The sequence below is a fragment of the Acomys minous genome (genome assembly GCF_964271855.1).
Source record: "Acomys minous genome assembly, chromosome: 19".
Lineage (NCBI taxonomy): Eukaryota > Metazoa > Chordata > Mammalia > Rodentia > Muridae > Acomys > Acomys minous.
This window is the reverse complement of record NC_140499.1, coordinates 15,093,523-15,102,137: the sequence shown is the minus strand read 5'-3', so window position 1 is coordinate 15,102,137 and position 8,615 is coordinate 15,093,523.

Genomic DNA, 8,615 nt, shown 5'->3' with positions numbered 1-8,615 from the left:
GGGGTCAAGGCAAAGTCTTAGCACTGAGCAGAGAAGTGGACACATATTTCCACACATACATGACCAAGAGGCCATCGTTAGTAGCCGGTGGCAAAGGGACAATCAGTTTGATATAATGGAGTGTCACTGTATATATCAACCACAGTCTAGAGCAGGCCCTAATCCCACAGGTAATTAGCCAACACAAATAAATCCATAGTATTGTTATGGATGCTTTGTTTTACTTTGCCTTGTTTAGGCATTTTTTGTTTGTTTTGTTTGGTTTTGTTGTTGTTGCTTGTTTTGATTATTTTCACTTTTGTGTTTTGTTTCTCTTTTTTTCTGAGTTGGAGGATAAAGTGAAGTGAGTTGGGAGGTTAAGTGAAGATCTGGAAGAAGTTACAGGAGGAGAAAGCATGGTCAAAATATGAAAGAAAAATTTAGTTAAAAATTATTTAAGTTGTGTTTCTTTCTTTATCAATTGTGAGTGATAGTTTTTCTGGGTATAGTAGTCTGGGCTGGTCTTTCAAACCTTGTAGAACGTCTGTCCAGCCCCTGCTGGCTTTCAGAGTCTCCACAGAAAAGTTAGGTCTCAGTCTAATGGATCTGTCTCTGTATGTGACTTGGTCTTTTTCCCTTGCAGCTTTTAATAGCCTTTCTGTTCTGATCATTTATTGTTTTATTGTATGTTGTAGGCAATTTCTTTTCTGGTTCTGTCTATTTAGTGTTCTGTTTGTTTCTTACACCTAGATGGGCATTTCTTTTTTTAGATTGGGGAAATTTTCCTCTATTATTTTGTTTATAATATTTTAATTGACCTGGGCTTCTTCTCCTTCCCCTATAACTAGTATTCATAAGTTTAGTCTTTTTGTAGTATCCCAGATTTTATGGATGATTTGTGCCTGGGATTTTTTTAGATTTAACATTTTCTTTGACTGAGCTATCCATTTGCTTGTCTTCAAGACCTGAAATTTTGTTGGTGAAGCTGATGTCTGAGGTTTTCTTTCGTCTCCTAAGGTTTTCATTCTCATTTTTATTTCAGTTTAGGTTTTCCTTAGTGATTCTATTTTCTTGTTAAAATTTACTTTCATAACTTGAATTGTTTCATTTAACCATTTGTGTTTTCATGGTCTTCATTGAGGCATTATTCATTATATAGTATTTAAGGTCCTTGAACATATTAATTGGAATACTTGTCTTGTGCTTCAGCTAAATTGCTTCCCTTGGGGCCTATTGCAATAGGGTTGCTGGCTTCTGAAGGAGGATTGTTGTCTTGGTTGGTTATATTGATGTTTTGTGCTGGAATCTTGGTATTTAGAGTTATAGCTTTTGAATTGTTTCTTGGTGTAGATACCTGGTCTCACTTTTGTTCCATGGATGTTTGGCTCTTGGGTTTCTGGTTGCCCATTCTGGGTCCTAGCCAAGGGTGGGTCTGTGAGGTCTGTGGTAGTGAGCATTTCTGCTGTCACAGGTGTCACATAGGAATGATAATGGGTTAGGAAGAAAGGCTAAAGGGAGCAGTGAGAAAGAACTAGCAGGCAGAGATGGGCTTGGGGGAGAGGCTCCTGTGGGCACAATGCAGGAGGACTAACAGGAAGTCTAGAGAGACCTCAATGGAGGAAAAGAAGGATAATAAAGAACACCTACCCAACTCCCAGTCTTTTTGGCCATTGGGGTTCTCTAGCAGAGTGGTTTTGTGAGTCAGGAAGTATTTTTATTTATTTATTATAATTTATTCACATTACATTCCTATTGTTATCCTCTCACTCTTATCTTCTCCTTCCCACCCTCCCTGCCTCTTCCGCCTTATTCCCCTCCCTTGGACCTCTCTGACTGTAGGGGTGGGGAGGTAGGGGGTGGGGAGGGGAAGGAGGAGGGTCTGACTTCAGCCTATCAGTTCTCATCAGGATAGCCTGCATCCCCTTCCTCTGTGTGCCTGTAAGGAAGCCCAGCGAAAGGACAGTGATCAAATCTTGTGCACCTGTGTGAGTTCATCTCAGAGGCAGTTCCTGCTCTCTCCACCATCTGTCCCCCCCACAGGGAGACTGAGCTCCATTGGCTATGTCTGAACAGGGGGTCTACATTTTCTGCTTGCATTGTCCTTAGTTGGGGCATCAGTTTGTGCAGGGCCCCTCTTGGGTCCAGATCCACCAGGCTTGATGGTCTCCTTGTAGAGTTCCGGGTCAGGAGGTATTAAAGGGATGGAGATGAGATAAAAGGAAAGGGAGGAAGTGGCAGTGGGAAAGAACTAGGGAGACCCTGGTTCTGCACCAAGAGGCTGAGTGACTGAAAATATTTCTATTAATTGCTTCCATGTAGTGCCAGCTGTGGTAATATAAAAATTCTTTGCGGTAACCTTTACTTCAACAGGAGACTTTAACCATTCTTTCTTTTTCTTATCATAGCCTTGATGCAGTAGCATCATCACAGTTTTAGAACTATCTTGAGAAATAAAACAGACCCAAGAATCTTCAGAAGAACAATTACTGTTGGCCTTGTGAGTTGTTTGATGATCTGAATATTATCTGAAAAGCAACTTTCCAGTGTGTATTTGGCTTAGAGCGTACTTCACATAGGATGAGAATCCTACACTCCAGTAGGTCCTTTAACTCAATATTTTAAAGATGAGTTTTCTTATCAAAATGTGGCAATATTCACAAGTGTATTTTTATTATGAAGTGCGTTGATAGTCACTAAGGAATGAAATAAAATCCCAGAGGCTATTTCCACAGGACAGACTCACAGTTTTCTAACTTGTGAATCTGCAGCAATTCATGGCGGACAAAATAAATGTCATGATCAAAGAAGTGGTTTGTGTGGGTGACTCACCTTTGTAGCCAAGCAATTCCTGGGTCCCATCCTGGGAGCGCTTTCCCCAGCCCACACACTTGATAGAAACATCTCAGGACTTTCTCATGCTGGATTCTGCACCCCTCCCCCTTTCAAGCACACAATGCCATCTCTTATCCTTCTTGTCACATTTAAGACTTGACCTGCTGCTTCCTCTGTCTCTGCCAACAATGGAGACTGAGCTATTGGCTTAAGATGCATCTTCGTATTCACAGAGGAAAACAAGACAGTATTTTCAAAGAACCAAGAGAAAACGAGAGAGGAATTTGCTGTCATTTCCACTCAAATCTAAGATGGAGAACATAGGAGATGTTCAGTGATAAAGACACCCCAGGGTCATAACATCTTGAATTCCAAAGTATGTCAGAGCATCTGCTGCACAACTCTTCTGGTCTGCATGGTTCACTTTTATGGGCTGGTTGTTTTGAGGAGATGCATATGGAAATCTTTATCCATAGCTATGTGTGTGTATACATATACGTCTACATATGTGTATGTCTATATGTATATGTATATGTATAGCTATAGCTTTGTGTATAGCTATGGGGGACTAGAGGTTCTGGGGCTGGCAATTCTCCATTTAAATGCATGGTTTGGCCCTCCTGCTCCTATTTTAGAAATGAATTTTGCTAGTATAAGGCCTATTGCATGCCAGACAAATAGAAAATATATTTGGAGAGTGTCGGGTAGTGTGCACAAAGCTCCCAATCAGAAGCTAATTAGCACACCTAGAGTCTGTCCATGGTCAATATTTCAGAGGAGTTGTTCTGGCATACTGACTGTCTGTGGCCTGGCCTCTCTTTCAAGCCTAGCTCCACCTGCTATTAGTTTGTTCAGTGTATTTTGATTACATACACTCCTCCCCGAATTCCTCTCAGACCCAGCTTCCTCCCTCATCTGCTCAATTTTGTGTCTTCTTCTTTTTATTTAAACTGGTCAAACACAGTTGGTGTTGCTCATATACTCTTGGGTATGTGGCCTTCCACTGGAACATTGTCACCCCACCCCAGAGCCACACCCTTAAAGAAAACAGACTCTCCCTGTCCCAGTAGCTGTCAATTGGCAGCTTAGCGAAGGGGGAGACTCCACACCCACTTCTCCTCTCTATGCTGAGATTTCATCTAGCTTGAGTGCGCACAGGTCTTGTGCGTGCTGTCTCAACTGCTGTGATTTCATATGCGCAATTTCCCTGCTTTGTCTGGAAAATACTGTTTATTTGTAGTCGTGCACTATCTTGTTCTGTTCTTGCTTCTGCAAAGATTCTTGAGCCTTGGAAGAAGGGGGTGTGTCCTGTTTAGGGCTGGGATTTGTATATCTTCAATCCTCATTGGTCAGGGTTACCATTTCTAGAATGAAACAACATGACCAAAAACTGCTTGAAGAGGAAAGTGTTTATTAGGCTTATACTTCCATATCCCTGTTCATCATTGAAGGAAATCCAGGCAGGAACACAAGCAGGGCAGGAACCTGGAAGCAGAAGCTGATGCAGAGGCCACAGAGGAGTGGTGCTAACTGGGTTGCTCCTTATGGCTAGTTCGGCTTGCTTTCTTATAGAACCCAGGACCATAACTTCGGGGAGGCCTTACACACAATGGGCTGGGCCCTCCTCCATCAATTACTAATTAAGAAAATGTTCTACCAGTTTGCCTACAGCCAGTTTTATGGAAGTACCATCTTCACTGAGGTTCCTTTCCCTCTGATGACTCTAGCTTGTGTCAAGGTGACATAGAACTATCCAGAACAGTGACCAATTCAAGACCCAGCTTGATGGCTCTTCTTGGCTGTCAACTTGACTACACCTGGAATTAACTGAAAGCCCAAGCAGCTGGATACACTTATGATGTACTTAGTTGGATCATTTGTGGTCAGAAGACCCACCCTGAGTCTGGACTACATCCCTTCTCTAAATTGTGATTTTTAAATTTTATCTTTTTTTTACATATACATTTATATTATTATACATATATACAATAAACTACCTATAGCAAGAAGAACCACAAAACAATCAGGAATTAAATGTTACATTCGTAGTGTTTTGGCTGTTTGTATTTGGCAGCCCTGAAGTGAACATCTTTCCTATCTTGGTGCATCAAAAATTCTGAATGTAAATCAATATCTATCATATCTCATCTTTATCAACTTAAAACATCTGTCTAGACATAAAAACATCTTAATCCCTAAACAACTAAGATTAAATGTAAAGCTAAACTTCTGGTCTTCAAACCCATGAGAGACTTGAGAAGGAATAAAATTAATTATCTGAGTAGACAGGAAGTGCAGGTTAGCAGCTTCCCAGATGTGAAAATGACAGGGACAGTTTGATACCTGAGCAGTCATCCAAATCTCTCTGTAATGTTGGAGCATCATCTTCAGCCTTCTGGCCCAATATATCTGACAGGCATATTTGTGAGGCAGGAAGGAACTATTGAGAACTTGCTTACCCTGTCTTGCAAAGTTTGGCCATCAACTCTGTCTGCATCCAAGCATGCTCATTTTTCATTGATGCTTATCATCTTCTTTGAGGTAGTCTGGGTGTTTCCAGGAGTTAACCTGTCTTATTGTCAAAGAATCTTTAAACTAATAAAAATACCTTTAAATGTCATATTCTATAGGTTTCTGAGGATTTTGAAGACTTTATCTAACTATTTTACCTTATCTATCTATAGAATCATATTTATCTGTTAAACCTAGGATGTATATTCTTGTGATAGAAATAGACTAGTAATTGACATAACCATGATTTGGTCAAGTAACAATTAACTTGTATTACTTAATTATCCTAAGCAGCCTGCAGTAGCACTTTCAAAGTATTAGAAGTTAACATTGCACACTTTCTTTTGACATTCTACATAAAGAGCATGGAAGAAGAAAATTCTTACTCTGGTAAATTTATTGTTTCACTGGGAGTAGAGCTGTATTTTTCTGTTTCTGTTTCTGTTTTGTTTTGTTGGTATTCCGACTTTTCTGATTTTAATGAAGACCCACTGAGATATCTGGCCTTGTATACTGAGCCACTATTGGATTCTTGGGCTTTTGGTTGGGAGACAGCCATTGTTCAAATATTCAGACTACAGCCTGTAAGCCATTCTAATAAAGCCCTTATATATTAATTCAATCGGGTTTGTTCCTTTAGAGAACTGTAATACAGACCTACTATTGGCCAAGGTATGAGGAGTAAGAGAATCCTTTTTGGTTCTAAGGATTTCAGCTCACACCTCAACACCATGGACGCTGGGCACAGGGGATAGGATCTTTCCAGTCTGAATACATCCTGTGATGTCAGGGATCCTTCCTACTTCGTGACTGAAACCTCCTCCATCTTCAACAATTTCTCCTTTAATTGAAATACCGAGAGTCACCTTGGCCCAGCCCTTGGCATCTATTAGCAACAAGTCATCAGTTTAAGAGAAGTAAAGTTGGGCAGTCTGTGCATAGGAGTCTCTTTAAAACTGCTCCAGTGGGGCTAGAGAGATGGCTCAGAGGTTAAGGGCACTGCTTGCTCCTCCAGAGGTCCTGAGTTCAATTCCCAGCAACCACATGGTGGCCCACAACCATCTATAATGTGATCTGATGCCCTCTTCTGGCCTGCAGGTATACATGCAGATAGAGCACCATATACATGATAATAAATAAATAAGAAATCTTAAAAAAAACCAAAAACTGTTCTGGTGCCTTGGGAGTATGGGATAAGCTTAAATCATAGTTCAGATCAAGCATAGTAGCTTTACATCCATATCTTCTACAGGAAGTAGGATCCCGGAAGGAAAAGAGATACAATTTCCTGAGAGTGGAAGAGCATGTCCTTTGCAGAAAATGCTGGCAGGCTGCAGTGGTAGCACCAGGGCTGGGTTGTCAAAGGCTTGTGTCTGGGAAATCAACTTTCCTCTTATGGCCTTCAACATCCCTGCCTCTGAAGTGAAACTTTCCATTGTAGGAGTTGCTGAGGATCTACCAAATGCTACTCACTCACCAACAAATATTTAAGGACCAGACACTAGAGATGATCTGGGGAGACAGGGTCTTTGGTCTAGAACCTAGGCAGCACCTTTATATATCACAGTCTCTCTGCAGAAGAAAGACTGTGAGTTCCACTCAGGGAGGAGGCTAGTTTGTTATCAGCCGTTACACTGTCCTGGTTTTATTCTGAGTTGTGACACTTCTGCTCATGTTCTCACTGGCTTGTTTTTCTCATCATTTTTAACACATACAGTGTTAAGTACCCAGTCAAACATGTGATTTTTAAAACACATCAAAGGCTGGCAAGATGGTTTGAGGGGTGAACTGCTTGCCATGCAGGCCTGAGGTATTGGAAGCCATGTAAAGATGGAGGATAAAACTGAGCCTCCATGTTGTCTTTTGTCCTTCTACCTGTATGGCGTGTGCACACTCATGTACACACACACATGTACACATGCACACACATGCACGCACACATGCACACTCATACACACAAACATGCACACACTCATGTACACACGCAGAGAGAGAGAGAGAGAGAGAGAGAGAGAGAGAGAGAGAGAAGAGAGAAAGAATAAATAAATTTTAAATGAATTGATAAATGCAAAAATAAATGCTACTGGTTAATATTTGTTGTGGTGAATTGTGGTTTAAGGATGAAGAGCAGATTATTGTGGCCACATTTGTGTCTTGTTATTGTGTCCTTATCGTGTGACTATATGTATAAACTTTTTCAAAACAAAATAGTTGAGAATGCCTCTTGTCTTAGCCTTATTAAATAAAAAAACAAAACAAAACCTTTCCAGGAAATCAGTCTGTTAGATTCTTCCTGTGTTTGGTATACTGCATCTAAGCAGCAGGTTTATAGTTTTGAGTGCCAATGTATGTTATTGGCCTACACAAACAACCATGGCTGAAGCTTAATGAGGTAGGAAAGGCATTCAGGAAGAGCTAGAGCCAATATCTTGTGCATTCGAACCTGTCTGTTCTGCCAGTGACCCATAGAGTAAAGAGTTGTGGCAGCTGGTCACTTAGCTGACCAGTGCTGACAGACAAATACCTTGTTCTGAGCTTGGAGGGAATACCACAGAAACACAAGTCAACACGGTGGCACACAGTTCCTGTGGGGTCCCGTGAATTTTTTTTTTTTTGCCATTGCTTGGAGCTGCAAAAATGCATCTCACTGTAAACATCATACACATTTTAAGACTGTAAATTATTTTGTTTTGAGAAGGTGTATTTCAAAGCTACTTGGACACATATTTTCCAATGATGATAATTAGCTGATTAATAATATCACAGCCATCAAAAGAGATAGCATGTTTTCAAAACCGTGCAACAATAGAACACCTAATTATTGGAACACCTAATAATTATAACCTTGTAGATGCAAAGGAAGAAATGTTTTCAATTGTAAACAACACAAATACAGAAAACCAAACAAGCACCCCAGCCTAAGATGCCTGCTTATATGCCTAGTAAGCCAGAAAGCAGCCGCTCTGCCTGAGGGAGAGTTCCAGGGACACAGAAGCCGTTTTCTATCACTTGCCTTCAAAAGCCTAAGATGTGCAGTTTTTGAGATTTTTTTTCCTTGCCAAAAAAATTGTATTTTATTAGAATTATTGCATTTGGCAACCATTTAGCAACCACACAGCATTATAGCCACTGAGTAGCCGGTGTGACCAAGTGCAATGATCGATCCCAGCACTAAATTGCTACAATCCCCTCTAAAAACCAAAGAAACCTTCTCAGCTTTCATAGATGCCTTTATGGTGACTAAGAAATGTGATTTTTTTTTTGGTCAAATGTAGGCTTGACCTTTTCCAAGC